The sequence below is a fragment of the Merops nubicus genome, unplaced genomic scaffold, assembly GCF_000691845.1.
Source record: "Merops nubicus isolate BGI_N331 unplaced genomic scaffold, ASM69184v1 scaffold8398, whole genome shotgun sequence".
Classification (NCBI taxonomy): Eukaryota; Metazoa; Chordata; class Aves; order Coraciiformes; family Meropidae; genus Merops; species Merops nubicus.
Genome location: NW_008626371.1, coordinates 1,605 through 19,307, shown reverse-complemented (window position 1 = coordinate 19,307; position 17,703 = coordinate 1,605). Strand labels below are relative to the sequence as shown.

Here is a 17,703-nt window from a genome sequence, read left to right as displayed (position 1 = left end):
AGACATGCTGAGCACCACACACCCACCAGTAGTTCTAGTTTTCCAAGTTCTACTATAGCAAACAACCAGAAAGTTTAACCAGGGAAGTCAGACCCTCGTGCACTCATTGATACTTTGAGGCCACTGTGATTGACTTAGTCCTATTCAGGTGCCAGAGGCTGGATACATGGCTACATATACATTTAGTCTCATCCATACAGGTTATTCTTTTTCTTCTTTATGGATATTGTTTTGTGCATGTCTCCTCTGAAAGTGAAGTGTTCTGCTGTCAGCCTTGTTTTTTTTCCCCAGCCTTCTGTGATACAGGGTTTGACAGATGTATGAAATACGTGTGCAGACAGTACTTGAGTGCCCTTCTCTTTTTTTTATTTTTTCTTTTTTTGAAAAAAAACCAAACCCAAAGCAGAAACCCAAACAACCAATCAAAACAAAATATATCACAAGATTATCCCTCTTCTCGTGGGTCTAAGTGAGTGGATGTTAACCATAATGTAAACAAGGTTCTAGGTTACTGCATATTTGCTGTTTTGGAAAGATAGAAGACAAAATTAAAAGAGTGGTCCTAGTCAGAGAATCTAGCTTAAATTAGAGCTTCCTTTGGTATTGTTAACATGAGTTTAGTAGAGGCAGCAGTAGCACTGGTGGGAGTTGTTCTGTATAATTTTCTGGCACAGAGAAGATTTATTTAGTTAGAAAATCAAGGTTAAAAGCTGAACCATGTCCATTACTTAAATATTAAAAAGCATACTTGCCTTTTTCTTAATTGTAATACTTAATCCTCTTTTTTGGAAGGAAGTAACGCTAATAAAATATAACTAGTTAAATCTTATAAAAGTTTTAAATTAGACAACTTATCATGCATATAAATTTTATTGTGTTCATACATACTATAAGAATTGTTTGTGCACTGTTAATGAAAGACTTTATGCTCTTGTATAATAATTTTCCTGAAATGTTATATGTCACCAAAATGTCACAATGATTTAGTTATGACTACCAGCTCCTCTAATTTCTCATTATAATTATAAAATCACAGAATAATTCATACTGGAAAAGACCTCATCAGGGTCCTAGTACAAACTCCTGCTCAGAGCAGTGTCAGCGTGGGTGTCAGGTGAGATTGCTCAGGGCTTTATCCTGTTGCATCTTTGAAATCTCTGAGGATGGAGACTGCACAGCCTCTTTGGGCAAACTTCTCCACTGCTGGGGTGTTCTCCTGGGGAAAAAAAAAGCCTGCTAATGTCTGATCTGGACCTTTATTTTTTTATCTTATGCCTGCAGTCTCTTAGTGCCCTACCATGCTACCACTGTACAGACCTCAACTCAGTCTTATTGATGACCTCCTTGTAGGTACTGGAGGGGCTGCTATTAAGAACAGCCAAAGCTGTGTCTTTGCCAGGTTGAGCAAGTCGTCTTCTCTTAGCCACTCCTTACAGGAAAGTTCTCCAGCTCCCTGGCAGTTTGATGACCCTCCACTTACATCACTGCAGCTTACCAATATCATTCCTGTATGGGAGGGCCCAAAACCAGACACAGTTCTCTAGATGATTTCTGACAAGCCACAGGTATACTCGCTTCACTTGACCTCCTGGCTGTGATTCTGTTAACACAGCCCAGGATACTTTTGATCCCTCTATTGCTTAAACATTTTCCCAGGGAATCATTTTGGCATTATACCTGCAAGCTCCTATCTTCATTGGCATGACTAATGTCAGTGAAATAGACATTTAAAGGGTCGTGGCTGTAGAACTGTATTGTGTGTGTAAATTATATAGCAGATCTCTTTCTGTGGAAGTTTTATTTTGATGGAATATAGTGCATAGGCTCTTTACTGTAACTTTGTACACTGCTTACTTTTGTAACTTGCAGCAGTGGCAATCGAAATGACTTAAAATTCAGTAGGTTAGTGGAATCAGAAACAGATGGTTGTCTTTAGTGGAGGAGGCTAAAATCTTATTGAACAATTGTTCTGCAATTGTCTTAGATGAGGATTTATTTTCCAATATTTATAATCCATAGGTGTTTTTTTTTGAATATAGGAATGTTGTCGCAAAACCAGAGGAAGCAAATATTTGCTGGAACAAAATGCCATCTCCTGGCTTAGGTTTTGTAACTCATTAAGAAGAATTCTCAACAAATAAATTGGTAATGCTTGCTCTTCATGGCAGTGGGACTGGGAACCACTAGGTAGGAACACCTGATACTGATTTGCAGTGGATGACTTTAGATTTGCTACTTCTGGAATGCATTGTGGTATCGTGACAAGCAGTGATTGTCATCAGGGTGGTGTGAGAAGGGGGAAAGGCAGTCTACCTTGTTAGAGGCTTGTGCCCATCTTTTTGTTCCTTCATCACTCTGGAAAAGGTTTGTTTCTCTGACAACATCTGATTCTTTGGGCATCTTTCAGAAATCCTGAGTACTACTGAGGGGCCATCTATTCTTATGCTTCTTTCTGAAACTATAGTTTTAATACTTTCTCCTCACTGCTCTTATTATTTTCATGTTAACTCTTCAGAAGTAATTGTGTCTGCACCTCAGCAGACAGGCAGCCAAGAGACAGTTTTCATTTTCCCTGGGTTCTGAGAGGCATTCAAACATTGTGTCAACCCCGTTGTCCAGAAATTAGTGGAACTGAGATTTTTACCAGGTGTCCTAGTGTCATACCTGTACTTGTTTGCTGCAGAAATTACCTGTGTAGGTGTTTGTTTTGAAGACCTGTAGAACTTGTATAGCTATGTGATTGTAGACCTATTCATAGTGTACTAATAAGTATCTTGTAAAAATAATGGAGTTCTCATAAGACAGAATTTCTGCCACCTCCACTGTTAAATCTTTTCCCAGATATGGGCAGAGACTTGGAGAAGTTTGTGAATTGACAGGTTTTACCTGTACGCTGTAATTAATTATGACCTGGATGAGAATTTTCTACGTGGCACACAGGAAAAGTTAATTTCATAATAGAGAATATAAGATAGTATTTTCATATCGTGTCCATTCAGTGTCCTGTACTGACAGGAAGAGAGAAGTGCAGCTGCTGCACTTGTGTCAGAAGAACCAATGGCAATCTCTCCCTGCTACAGAGATTCATTTACTATTGCTTTTTTAAATACCATTTGTAAAGAGGAACAAATCAGGAATTTCAGGTATAAACACTTTGTAATCAGGACTTTGGGACAGCTCTAGCACTCATCACCACACCATTTTCCATTAAGCATTTTACTCCATGGGCTGGACAGTGGCTTACTAAAATGTTGGGACTGAGTACATTTTTATAATTGTATCTTTCTGTGAATATATATAACAAACAGATGGTGTGTATGTGCCCATACTACCCATTTTTAAATTTAAACACAAAGCTAATGCAAAGAGGTGTGTACCTTTTCTGTTTCATTTCTGACAATACCTGTCATGTATGTTATCCATTAGATGTAACTCTGTAGTATTGATGATTTCTCAACACGTAGAAAGACAAAGTCTAGAAAAACTAGTAGAAACTATTTTTTCTAGAAAAATTAATAGAAAAACTATTTAAAAAAACCAGACATATAGCTGGACTAAAAGTTTTTGGTTTCTTTTCCTCTCTAATACTCTTTTATTTATCTTCTATGTAATCTTGAAAGCGGTCTTTAAAATAATTTACTTAAGAAATTTTTAAATTTAGCCCATTTATCTTTGGCTGTGATTATAACTGAGGTTCTACAGTCAAAACTAATAATTTTAGAGTAGATAATGTCTTACCAAACAGAATGTTCTTTAAAAGATACGTGTTTTTGTTTCCCTCATTGGATTTTTTTTCCTCTTCATCTTTCTGGTCATCTAGTTAAGCTGGCATTTTGCGAACATCAGCAATAATCTTCCATAATACCTATATATTTTTTTTAAATATAATCTGATTTTGGTTTTGTACCTGTTAACAGGTGAAGCACTGAATAAAAAGTGTTGTCCTTGAAATGTTCTGCCATGTAAATCAGAATATGAGATAATTAATAGATATTTGCCTTTCTTAAATATTAGATTCTGAAATTTGTCAGCTATTCCTGCCTATTTGTCTTATGTAAAGGATTCTTCCAAAATACAAATCTGTGTGCCCAGGAAAATCTTTGACTACATGTACTATTATTCTTTGGGTAAGTTAAACCTGCATGAAGTACAAAACTCTGCAGCACAATGATGTTACATTCTAGCATGAAGGTTTAAAGCAAATGATGGTGTTGTAGCTGTAGCAATCTGAAGATAAAAATTGTCCAGTTAGTAGTAATGCTTTTATAAGGCTAATAGACAATACTTTTGAACAAAAGCATACCTCCTTTTTCTCTGGATCCGCTAATTGTCCTAATAAAATACATTAATGTCCCATAAAGAATCCCATTTTCTTATATGACTGCTTTTTACTTTTGTTTTGCCTTCTGAGAAAAATCTAAATATTTTCTCTAGTCCAAAGATGCTGTCTCTTGAAACAGAAACACAGGTCTTTTTTCACTATTTTTTTTTCTCTCCCTACCCTACTCTTTTCTTATTTTAAACTGGGGCTCAAACATTCATGCATCAGTATGGGATTTGGGGTCCAAAGATTCCAGGCTTGCTTTGCAAAATAAAAACAGAAAAAGCTTCATGCTTTTAATCCTGTTGATATGAAAAGTCTTAGTAATGAGCTGAGGGCTATATGTGCAATTGAAGCTTTATGGTTTGATTTGAGTGGTAGTTTGTATGTGTAAGTAAGTGCTGATATGTTGCACCATGTCCTGTATGCTTGCTTTTCAGTATAAGGAAGCTTGCTAGACCAAGCAAGGAGGACTACCATTTTGCCATCACATGTATTGATTTAGGAAACTTTCCTTGCTATTAAGTGTTAGTAATCTCAGTCTGCTGTTACTAAAGTTACTGACATGCCTAAGGTCTGAATGTGCCTTAGGGAACAGTGAGCCTGGGGAGCCTGGTCTGTGAAATTGTGTATTAGGTGTTGGGTCTTTCTGTTAAAAATCACCTCCACCCTCTAACCTGTAAAAGCATTGCATGATGTTAATTAACTTTATGTCAAATACTGTGTCTCTTCATTATTGGATTTAATTCTACTGCATAAATGCTAAACAAATATACACCGTTCTGTGAATTTTTCATACTATATTTGATTTGTTACACAGATTTTTACTAGCTTTTTGGCTGTAGGACTTTTCCCTCGAGATTATAGTATTTCTCCATTGTAAATGGTTAGAAAATACTTAATTTTCGTAGCAAACCACTAAACCAGATGTTAGCTTTATCCCATGATTGAAGATAGCATGCAGTTACAGAAGCATTTCTATAGGGGGAAACCATTTTTCTTTTTAATCTGGAATACTTTGGATAGGATAGTCTTTATTCAAGTGCCCTTTTAATGATTTGTATTTTTTCTCAATACTAGTAAAACTCTACAGAATTTAGTGTGAATGTTTAACATGCTATAAATATCTTCTATTCATATTCTTAATAGCTTATACATTCTTGGGAATTTAATTCCATGGATGATGCTACTGTAAGAAATTCAGGAAGGAATTAAGAGGGTGGCGGAATAAATCTTATATGACAAGCATCAGTATTTTCAGGTTATGTACTCTCTTCATCTGGGAAATAAGTTGTTTCAGTGGCCCCTGATTGCCTTAAACACAGTATTAATAAACAAAACCCAGTGTTTCAAGGGGATGAAGTGGAACAGATTTTGAGCTACTACAAAATCTGCCATTGAAAAAAATGGAGTCACTTACAGTTTGCCACCATTTGACTCTACAAAGATTTTATTAAGGAGTTGTAGGGGAAATCAAAATATGAAGAAGCAGTACATTTTGGAGGTAAAATATGAACAGATGCTCTGGACAATAGGAGGGCTGCATAAGGCAGCCTGCAGGTGTTCAAAGCAGCAGGAGGTTTACACAAGTCAACATTCATCTTCATTCTGAAAAATTCAGTAATGGAAACTGAAAGAACTATATTAACATCTTTAGAACAGGGAAGTCATTAATCGCCACTGAGTTGCAGTGCACTCCGGAAGGCTGTTGAAGTAAACTGTTTTTTTAATTAAATTGAGTATTTGTGGGGATGTAAATGGTACACGCATATTTATGACAAAAAGAAGACCAATGGTTTAGAAATATGGACTGCTATTTATTTTCCTCTGTATCTGTGGAAGTCAGCAGGATGATAGTGGTTTGTTCATTAAAGCATTACCCGTATGATAATTTTACTGGGGTCTTACAGTAGCCACTGTAGCATAATGGAACAGCTGACCTCTAAACTGGTTACTTTAATAGATGAAATTCTTTTCTTGTGTATGTCTAAATTTGTTGGTACAGAGGGTAAAGAAAACAAATCTGTGTAAGTACATTATATGTTTGCACTGTAAATTTTTTAAACAGTCACTGACTGAAGTCCAATGCTTTACTTCAGAAACATTTGTGAAAGAACAGGCCTTTTGATTTTAAAGAGACAGCTCTAGCTGTTAGGGTACTGCATAGTCCATAACTATGTTAATTCACCCTTAGGAGAGTAAAAAGTCAATATTCCTATGATACTGTAATCCAAGCCAAAAGGCCATATGGCTTTGGTTCTGCCATTATTTTTTTTTTTTTAGCGGATAAAAATCCTGTTGATTTGAATGAAACTTCTGTGTACAGAGACTTAAAGCATTGGTATTCATGGCCATACTCCAGTAAAGCTGCTTAAACATGTAAGTAGATTCACATGCATGGAGTGGTGAACTAAACATAAGCAAGAATATATTTATAGATTACAGAATTGCTTCCAAGAGCAGGTCAGCTCTCTCAAAGTTTAGAACTTTTGTTCAACTTGAAAACAGAAAAACAAAAAAAGCATAACCCCCTCTGCACAAACATGTAAGTCTGCAGGGCTGCTGTTGACAAGATGGAATTGTCTTATTCTTGCATTTACAATTTATCAGTGGCTTATGGAAAAAGTTAATAATCCATCTTTCCCGCCCTTGCTATGCCTAGAAGGCCAAGAACTGTCTAATGTTGTGAATCCAAGGGATCTTTCTCAAGATCTGCTGTGAATTAATCACATGAACTACTGTCGGGTGTTCTCTTGCCCATTTTGCTCCAATTTGCAGCTGAATTTGTAGCCTAAAGGATCTCAGTGTAGGATCTACTAAGGATCTCTAATTTTTTCTACTTCTTCAATCAGTATGAAGTAGCCAGTAGAATGTCTCTGTGTTCAAGCCTGTTAAAAGTACTTTTGCCACAAAACAGAAATGAAACTCTCTTCTGGAGAGAAGAGGCAGATGATTCTTCTTGGAAGGCACAGACCATGCTGGGCTCTGCGTGTCACTTCTAGGTTTCATGGTACAGCAGGACACACAATGTAATACAGCAGGTGTGGCCTCAGTGTGGACTGAGTGGCACCTGAAAAGAACAGAGATGAGGTGATGAGGGTGCTTTCCTGAGGGACCAGTAATGATGGGGCAGAGTGGGACAGGGAGCAATGACCTGAGCCTTGGGGACAGTATGGCCAGAGAGCGCTAAGGTTCTCAGGTCTCATAAGAAGCTCTCTCCTAGCACAGGTCTGGAGTTGTTTTTTTTCTTTTCTCCTCTTTTTGAAGGTGTCTTGTTTGAAGTTGCTGTTCTGCACAGTCTTGAATCACAGCTTTACCAGAAGGCTGCTACTGTCTTATGGTTTTGTAAGCTCATCTGATGGGAAAGGTGCAAAGCTCCTGTTATCCTACAGTAGCAAATATAACCAACCATCTTCAACAAACACACCAGTTGGGATTTTTATTTAGACCATTAATGGTTATGATTCTTTTAGTGGGAGCACCTGCTTGCATGTTTCAAAAAAAATACCATCAAGCTGATCCAATGTGTATTTGTGGTCATCTCTGCATTGGCCAGTATTAAGGACTGAATGAGAGATTTCCAGCTTCTGGACCAAGTATATGAGTTGATGTAACTTGACCAGAAGCGGGATCTGTAGTTCAGAATGCTGCTTGTGTGGATCTCCTTTGGAGGGGCAGGTGTGACACAGTGTGGCACTGCTGGCTTACACATACATGTCCTGTCTTCTTCTGTGCAACTAACATTAGTAGTTCACGTGAAAGCGATGTGAACCTTCACTGCTCATAAATTTGACCTTCAGGTATTTGGAGTCATTTTCCTGTTACTAATGTGAAACATTTTGGAGATGGCTTATCAGGGCGTATTCAAAATGAATTTGAGCCCCAGAGACTTTTGAGGCTGTCATCTTTTTGTCATGCCTGCTTTTTTCTTTACGGTTGGTGGAAAAAAATAATGCTGCTTCTCACAGTTCTTTTAACTCACAGTTATTTATAGTCTTCCCAATAGATGTTTGTAATGTATTGTTTTATTTTGCCCTCTATTATAGTCCTGACTGAATCTTTAAATCTAAATGTTAGCAGAGCTGTATTTTACAGTCTTCTATGGTTCATGTTGCCCCAACAGCCAGTGAAATCACAAAGTCATGTCAAATGTGGCTAGAATGTTAGATAAATAGGAGCTCTTTTAAATGTCTGGAACAATTCCCGAAGGTATAATGTACAGTAAAGATTGTGTTTGGTAAACTGTATGCAGTGTATTTAATTATGTATAGATTTTCACGGGCACAAAGTGGGTTAGCACTTCTTGGTGCAAATAATGAAGCAAAAGGATTATTTAAAATGTATACTGGAATGAAAAATATTTGCACTTTTTTTGACCTGCTTTTCCTTCTACAGACCATCCATGTCCAAAGTTTTCAACCATGTCTTTGTTTTTAATGTATATCAGGTATATTTGGTTTATTTACTACCAACAGTGAAATTGAAGGGTGGAGGGAAATATATAAAATGAAAATACAGGAAAATGTCCGTAGATATCTATATATACTTACTTCTTAGTTGAGATACAACTTTAATTAGTCTAAGTTTGGACGATTTTGTTTCATTTAATTGCAGTATTGAAATGGGAGATAATAAACCTGAAATGGTATAAAAAGCTTGTAAGTAAATAGATAAGCACATAAAATAATACAGGTTGTTCAGTATACTTCCCAATAGAGAGTGAACTTTCAGGCTATAATCCTTGGAATGGAATGGCTGAGAGAGAGACCTCCTGGTTTTTGGGATGTGTTACTAAAAGAAGCTGCAAGTAGACAAGGTTGTAACTCAGTATAATTCTCTACAGAGGGAGGAAAGTCTGCCTACAGGCTACTAATATTTTTTTCTGGAAATAAATCCAGTCAGGTTCTTACCCACTATTATAGTTTTTGCCTTATATTTGTGCATTAATTCCTTCTTATAGGTATTATAATACAATTAAAAATGCCTCTCCCATGACTTTAGATATTTTTTCTTTATTATATACAGTACATCCAGAGGAGGGGTGTTAATATGTCTCTGATAAAATTATTTAAACGCAAGATTTTAATTTTCCAAAATCAGTGTCTTTTCAAGGAAAATAAATTCCTTTGCTCACTATTTTTGGTGAGGAAATAAAAACTTGCAGTGGCAGTGGAATATATTTCTTGTTCAGAATTTGCTGGGTCAAAACACCTGCCTGTGGTTTGAGTTGCAGTAATATTTTTCTTTTGACATTTTGTTTTATATGCTCAGAGCTTTCCGAATATTCATCCTTAAGGCTGAAATTTTTCATGGATGACCTTTCCTCAGAGGTGAACTTATTTTTGAATGCAGGAAAACACACTGTCTAGTCCTTTATTCATGAAATTATGTGGAAGACATGGAAATCTTATCTATTCTGGAAGATTCTTAAAAGTTAGCTTCATGTTTATTATGTCATAAACTCAGCATAAAGTCATGATATGTTTTAGTGCTTTTAAGATGAAAATTTCCTTTTAAAATGACAGACAGTATATACCTTGAGATTCTGTGTTACTCTTTAGGATATAATTCTAAATATCCCCTCAGTCCTTACGGAACTGTAACATCCACTTTTGGACATAACTTTAAGATAACTTCTAAAGTATTGTCCGTTGCAGTTTTTCCTCCTGACTGACTCCTGTAATACTCAAGTTTTAATCAGCAGCTTCTGCAGGTAGGTAAATGCAGTTTCTCTTCCCTCAGTGCCAAAAAAGAAGTCATTATTTATCTGTACAACCTGGAAAATGTGGAGACTGTTGTTAGTGTTTTTTCGTTCTTTGCAGCTACTGGGGTCCTTCATCAGCCATGTGTCTGAGGACCTTTTTAACCACAAATAGGCAAGTGTTCCAACTGATTCCTAAATCATGTCCTTCATAGCTTTGCTGTTGTAGACCAATATTTGCAACTTGTCTGTGCGTGCCTAAGGAACAAAGGGCATAAAGTGCAGAGGGGACGTCAAACATACCTTCCCACTCGCCTGATCTGAAAGGGTAGGAAATGGTGGTGAAGTAATCAGCAAACAATAGTGGTAAAAGGAGAGCATTTGGTAGAAACTTGTTTATGGGACTGAAATTACCAAGAGGAGAAAGTTGCTCTTGGGTTATAGTGGCAAAACTTTGTGCCCTAAATGTTTTTCCCTGAAACTGTTAACTGCTTATCTAAAGACAGCTGGATTTGGCTTTCCACCTTGGTAATGGATTCCACCTTGGTAATGTTGTGTGCATTTGGGGATGGGACTTCAGAAGCTTTGTGGTAGGTTTCTTGTGGAGAAAAAAAAAATGGGCCTATTCTAAACGCAGATTGATTTTTCTTGGTTGTTTTCTACAGATTTTTTTCCTTTCTTTTTCTTTCTCTAGCCCAATCTAGAAAAATCTTCTTTTTTTTTTTTTTTTTCTAACTTCTACCTGCAAGTATCTTCTTACTGCACTTGATAAAGTTGCTAAACAATTCAAGTTACCTTAGTCTTGATGTGGGGTTATGCATTTATAGTTAGATTCCTTATATCATGCAGACAGATCAGTGTGTTCAAAGATGGTAGCCTTGTTTTCTGAATTGCTAGCCACATCTTTTTTCTCACTGAATTGTTGGTGTTACATGCCTAATGGTTCTCAAAAACATATCTCACTGACTTAAGACCTGAATTCTGAATTGGCTGGCCACACTTGAAAAAAATAAAGCCTATTGACAGCTGTCTTACAGGAAGGTGGTCAAAGGGAAGATTTTTTTTTTTAATGGATTTTAAAAGCAGTGATGAGTGACCTGCATGGAAATAACTGTTATAAGGAGTTTGTCTATACCACGGTGCTAATTGTTAACACTTTGCTGCACATACTTGCAATGATAAGATGATTTTCTTCCTCACGGATCTGTTCCACAACTCTTTCTTTTGCTGAATGGTAGTGCTGTATACTGGCACGTACACATGGTGTACATGATCAGCATAACATCTATTTGCAATTACTAAAAAGAGTGACAAGAAATATGAATGTTCCAATGTAGGTGCGATTTTAAACTGCCCTGCAGGACAGCTTTGATTTTACGTAGTTCTTTAGTTTCTAGCTTGTTAGTGAAACCAATGGAAACCTGATTAGCATAGTTGAGCTGTAACAACAAAACAGTGTCTTTTGACTCAAGATGATATTAGAGAACTGAATTTGTGTTTCAGACATAAGGAGTCATTTCCTGCTATAGAATAAAGTCAAGGCATTGACCAAGACCTTTCTGGTTTAGGTAAAAAGGCTGATTCAGATATTAACTTTAGCACAGTGCAGCACCTAAAAGATAGTATTCTACAAATCTGTTGCCACACACCTTTGCCAAGCTGGGTCTAGGAATGTGGGGAAGAAGTCAGTCAAGAAAAGTTCTGCGCTTTGGTATAATAATTTTGGTTTAATAATTACTGTGGTTTAATATTTCATCATACACTGTGCTGATGACTGTTACCTAATTTTGACCTGCTACTCAAGTTTCTGTTTATGCTTCTCGCACAAAAATCACTTTATGACTGATCAGGGAGGGGAAGACATCACTGAGTAGTTGTGTCATTGTACATCTGCCAGAATTTTAATGCAGCCACTTCTAAGTCTGCACAGAAGGATCAAAGACGAGCTTTTTCTTGTCACTGTTGCTTCTGGCTTGTGCTGCTCTAGACCTTTCAGACAATGTGCTTTTCTTACAGGAGTGGTGTGGAGACAAAATGTGTGCTCACATACGAATTAAAAGGAATTTTTTAAAGCATCTTTTTGAAGAAGATTGTGTAGTATCTAGCATCACTTCATATCTGACAATAGGTAACAACAGACATGGTAGAGCAGGCAAACTGCTGCAGATTCAGTGTAATCACTCCCAATTAAATAACAAACAATCAAGTGAAAATAATACAGTTCTGTTCTGTAAATACTCACCTAGTACACTGCATCAACAATATCAAACATAAGGATTCTTTTGGGTATTGTAACCCAAAACTTCTGTCACAGCACATGGAAGAACCTGTCTGTGTTTGAACCATACACATCAATATTTTGTTTACTTTTTCAGGTTTGCTTAGGTAAAACTGAATGTGTTTGGTAACTTCTCTAATCATAATTAATTTATGATTCCTTGCACTAAATGGTCATTGTCTCTTGTCACACACATTAAGCACTTTACTCAAACAGTAGCCAGAAAAGTATATGTATGAAGTTCTGTGGTTTGGGAAGCTGTCCTCTGTGATAAACTAGTAATACTGGAACAAATTTTAGAGCCATTGCTTATGTTTCCCTGTAACAGTCCTGACTTTCTAGGTCTGTGTTTAAGACACAGATAACTAATCTATCTCAGTAAATATATTAGGTGTTTGCCTAATCTATTACTGGTTTAAGAATTGGTGTTGGGTTTTGCTCCAGCTCCCCTCTGTTCTCAGTGAGGTACATGCTCCTCTCACTAAAGCCTTAATTCTGTTCTTATGTCAGTGATCTTGATTGAAGGCACGAAGGCAGAAACCTTTGGCTGGGCTTTCACTAGATAAAATAGATCGAGGAGTTTGGGTAGTAATACTTTCAATTTTGCACTCCAAAGTGTTTTATGTAGGGAAGTAGCTCAGACCAAGAATCAGAACAACATTACTTTTTAGTAATATTTGATGTAAATATATTTCTTCTGCTTAAATTCTATTAATTGTTTTTGCAGCCTTTCCCTAGGGATGGATCCTCAGCTAATAATCATAGAATCATAGAATATTTTGTGTTGGAAGGAATGTTTAAAGGCCATCTAGTCCAACCCCCCTGCAGTGAGCTGGGACATCTTTAACTAGAGCAGGTTGCTCAGAGCCCCGTCCAACCTGACCTGAAATATTTCCAGGAATGTGGCTCCTGCCACCTCTTTGGGCAACCTGGGCTAGTGCCTCACCACTCTCATTGTAAAAAGTCTTCCTACACTTCTTTTTCCTAGAAGGAAAAGATCTATCTTCCTAGATAGGTCTATTCTGAATTTCCCCTCTTTTAATTTAAAATCATCACCTCGTCCTATCACAAAACACCCTGCTATAAAGACTGTCCTCATCTTGCTTAGAGGCCCCTGTTAAGTATTAAAAGGTCCCAGTAAGATCTCCCTGGAACTTTCTCTTCTTCAGACTGAAGAACCTCAACTCTCTCAGCCTGTCCTCACAGGAGAGGTGCTCCAACTTTCTGATCATTTTTGTGGCCTCCTCTGGACCTGCTCCAACATGTCCATATCTAATAATCCTTGGTACAAAGAAGTGATGATTGTTGGGAAGTATAATCTTTTCTGTATTCTTTCTTTATCTTGCATTTTTAATAAACAAAGGAACCTGTAAGTGAAAGACTGTATTATCCATATTATAACAGTAATAAAAATATCAAGAAATGCAGTGTGCTGCTGGTGGCAAAGTTTCTGGCCGCCTGTTTACCCTAACCTTTCTGTGTCCAACAGCCATAAGAAACATATTCTAAAACCTTGGAAAGCTTAAGAGAGGGAGAGCCGACCTGAAGGTCACAAGCAGGCATTCCTTATGATCACTCAGGATGCAGCTGAACCCTGGGGTGGTTTGGTGATGGTGACTTATTTCCTTGAAGAGCCAGGGCTTTTCATTGTCCCATCTCTTCCCTTGCGTTCCTGCTCCCCTAGTCAGAGTTGTGTTACTGGTAACAGGGGAGAGGCATTTAAGCTTCTTTTAAGTCATGTGCAGTTCAAGGGGCACAAATACTCCATTTGCATGTAAGAGAGATGTGTCTGCATTTAAAATAGATGTGACAGCTGGGGTCAGATGCAAATAAGTAGAGTAGTGAAAAATCTGTTCAGCATTAGCACTAACTGTTTTGATTGTGAGATGTGCTGGCTTGTCAGGAAATACTTGACAACAACTTTGAAAAAGAAATTTGAAACATTCTTCATAATAGTAATATTTCAGACCTTCACAGGAGCTGAAGTAACACCTAGAACCCATTAAAAAAGCTAAATCTATATATAATAACAGAATATAGAAGTAGTGCAGCAGAAGGCAGGCATCTGTGATGAAAAATTAGAACCACTTACTCTTTTTAAGAACTGCTTTTAAAGCTTACAGTAATCAGGTGATAATGAAAAATGAAGGGAATGCCATGCAGCTTATCCTGGCAAGAATTCAGTTTTTGGTGATGGAGATGAGTATGATGCCAAATTATATAGTTACATTATAATCTTCTACAAAGAGAAAAAATTTTGGAGATTTCTAAATATAAGAACATTTGACCTTCTCTGAGAACCCTATTTACTGTTAAATGACTGCAACATTAAGAGCTTGAAAAACAGAAAAATAGGGACAGCTATATAACAATTGGACTAATGTAGAATCTGTTGCTCTCAGAGAAGGGTCTGTCTGTTGGGCTTTGGATCAAACTGGATTTAACAGGAATTTGCCAACACTCCTGTTAGTGCTGGCCTAGTCCTCACGGAAAGCTTTTCAGAAGCCTATGAAAAGAAGTGTTGGAACATAACCCCTTCTTTCCAAAACATTCTCAAAAAATAAATGAGAGCCATTCAGTCAATACGTGATGTGCAGTGGGTATAAATCTTTCAGAGCCGCAGATGAAATCCAGCATGAAAAAATCTTAAAAGCTGAACTGTGCAGTATCTGATCTATGGGAAGAGGAGTCTAACTCTTCCCTGTGTACCATGGAATATGGCTATATTCCATTTTGTTAGGGGAAATTATTTTGGCTTCCACCATCTTTAATTTTTTCAATTAATAAATTTTATGAAAATGAAACTGCTTCTGTTCGGTGCTGTATAGTAAATAATACAGAATTCGGTAGATTTCTGTTCATCCTAGAGTGTCAGAGAGAATGTAAGATTTTTAACATTGCACAGTTCCTTGGTACCTGAGAGTTGTTCGTTTCCCTTCCAGCTCATGACCTATTTAAGACTGAGCAGTATGATGTGCTTTACATATCCCTTCTAGTGCAGCCTCAATTTAATCATATTTTTCTTCCAGTTTCAGCATTTGCTGCAATAATTTTCACATGATTGATCACAGCAACCATTAGGAATATAAGGTTACAGGACTTCGGAACAAAAAGCTAGTGAGACTGCATTATACCAGATTGTTTTCAATGACAAACTGAAAATAAAAAGCCTGATGAGCAGTGATATTCTGTTAGCATCTTTGACCTGCAGATTCAAGAAAAGTTTAAGTGTTGGAAGAAAAAAACATGCTTTAAATTTTTGTTCTAGCTTTTATTATGTAACTTAGCATTTGTAGTGTTTAAGTATGTTTATAGAACTCTTTTTGGGTCACATTTTTGCAGTCTTAAAAGTATTTTCAGTATCATAGGTGATTCTATGGGTCTAATGGAAATGTGGATTTGAATTCTTTAGAAAAACCTCTCAGACTTTCCCTTGGCTTTGTGGAATGACTGAAGCTCTTTTTAATGTATTCTTATTCAAGTTTCTTGTTTTCTTGTTAAATTAGTACAACTATAAAAGATAATGCATAGTGATAAAATATATTTTGTCCTTTTCATATACATAGCTTATTCAGAAAAAAATGACACAGGTGCTTTTTTCTAGAGATTGTTTTATATAAATACATTTAAGTGTTTGGATCTTAAATACCTGTTTCTTCCAATTGGATGAGAGCCTTGGCTGTTGACACAGCTGCTCATACAGCCATCCCCACTGTTCGGTTGTCTTTGGGGGTCCGTAGTTATCTCGGGGAGCATTATGTGGCCAGAGAATGCTGATCCTACTGGCTCCTGCTGCTTCACAGTCCCTTCGTGTCGGTGTGCAGTGTGCGGGCTGGGGAGTTCACTGCCTCCAGCAGAACGAAGAGATATAAACATCTTTTCTTCCTTCTACAGAAGTCTAAACAAGATAGAAGAAGAAGATGGTTTGTCTCCCCTGTATCCCTTGCTCCTTCTCTAATATGTGGTGCAGTAGCTAGGAAATATTGTAGGATAACCTTGGCAACTGTAGGGAAATAAAGCTCAGTTGTCATTAATGTGTGGTTGCTAAGGAGCCCCTGATAATGTCCTACCTGTCGTGACTGGGAATACAGGGATTGTTCTTGTCCCTCCAAGTGAATCTCCCCATCTACTACTCAAAAAGAGAGCTACCTCCCCATTTTTTTTAATCTCATGAGTTGCCAAATGGTCTGTTGACGTAGAGAAGGAGAGAGTAGGGCTACCAGAGAAACAGAGTAGTTACACTGTGCCATGAAGAAACTGCTAGGTGTGATTCAGAGCTGCGGGAGAACAGATCCCATGGAGAATTTTTACATGGCTGATTTAAGGTGTTTGTAAATTGCAGAGTTTGAGTCGGTATTCCTAGTTGAACATTTCAACTACTTAATAATGGATGTGCATATTTGTGCTGGTTTTGGCTGAGATAAATTTTCTTCATAGTAACTTCTTCCCAGTTGCCTTTGCACAACAACTATGAGGTACTAGAGGCTGAGGGTGAGATGACTCAGAAGGCAGAGGAGACACCATCTGGGGGACTCCCTAAAGCAAACTAGTCTTCCTCTCACATCAGAACTAGCACACTTAAAAAAAAAAAAAAGAGAAGGGTAATTATTATTTGGGAAGAGAGGGCCCCATATGCTGGCCGGATCCTTCCCACAGGGAAGTCTGCTGCCTCCCTGGGGCCAGGGTCAAGGATATAAAAAGAAAACTTCCTGCCCTGGTTCAGCCTTCAGACTACTACCCCTTGCTGCTTTTTCAAGTAGGTATCAATGAGATTAAATCAAGGAGCTTGCGGGCAATGAAAAGAGACTTCAGGGCCCTGGGGAAGGTGGTTAAGGGGTCGTGAGCACAAGTCGTGTTCTCGTCCATCCCACCAATTGCGGGGAGCGATGGCCCTGGGGAAGGTGGTTAAGGGGTCGTGAGCACAAGTCGTGTTCTCGTCCATCCCACCAATTGCGGGGAGCGATGGGGGCTTGGACAAAAAGACCCAACAGATGAATACTTGGCTTTGAGCCTGGTGTCACGGACAGAACTTTGGGTTCTTTCACCATGGGTTGGTCTATAAGGCACCAGACCTAATAGCAGGAGATGGTGTTAACTTGACACAAAGGGGGAAGAGGATCTTGGGACATGAATTAGCAGGGCTTATAAGAAGGACTTTAAACTAGTTTTGAAGGGGGATGGGGAAGAAATCAGGTTTGCCAGAGAGGAACCTGGATGCGGCATACCAGTGCGCATGGGTCAGTGTGCTGGTTTGTCCTTTCAGTCAGACATCTTGGTTGAGGTGAGGGACCCAGGCAGAAATGAAAACACTAGGCTTTCTGATAGGTTAGTAGCCATGGAAGATAGTGGTCAGGTAGGAATTAGGGCTTCTCCTCCTAAAGCAATGGCAGGGTCATTTACCTG

At 37.8% G+C, this 17,703-nt stretch overlaps 1 protein-coding gene across 1 annotated transcript in view; it reads left to right on the top strand.

The window, feature by feature from the left end:
• Positions 1-17,703, top strand: part of LOC103778388 (catenin alpha-3-like) — a gene marked incomplete at its 3' end in the record, with an annotated part of 86,920 nt that overhangs the window by 68,660 nt on the left and 557 nt on the right. The window lies entirely within an intron of this gene.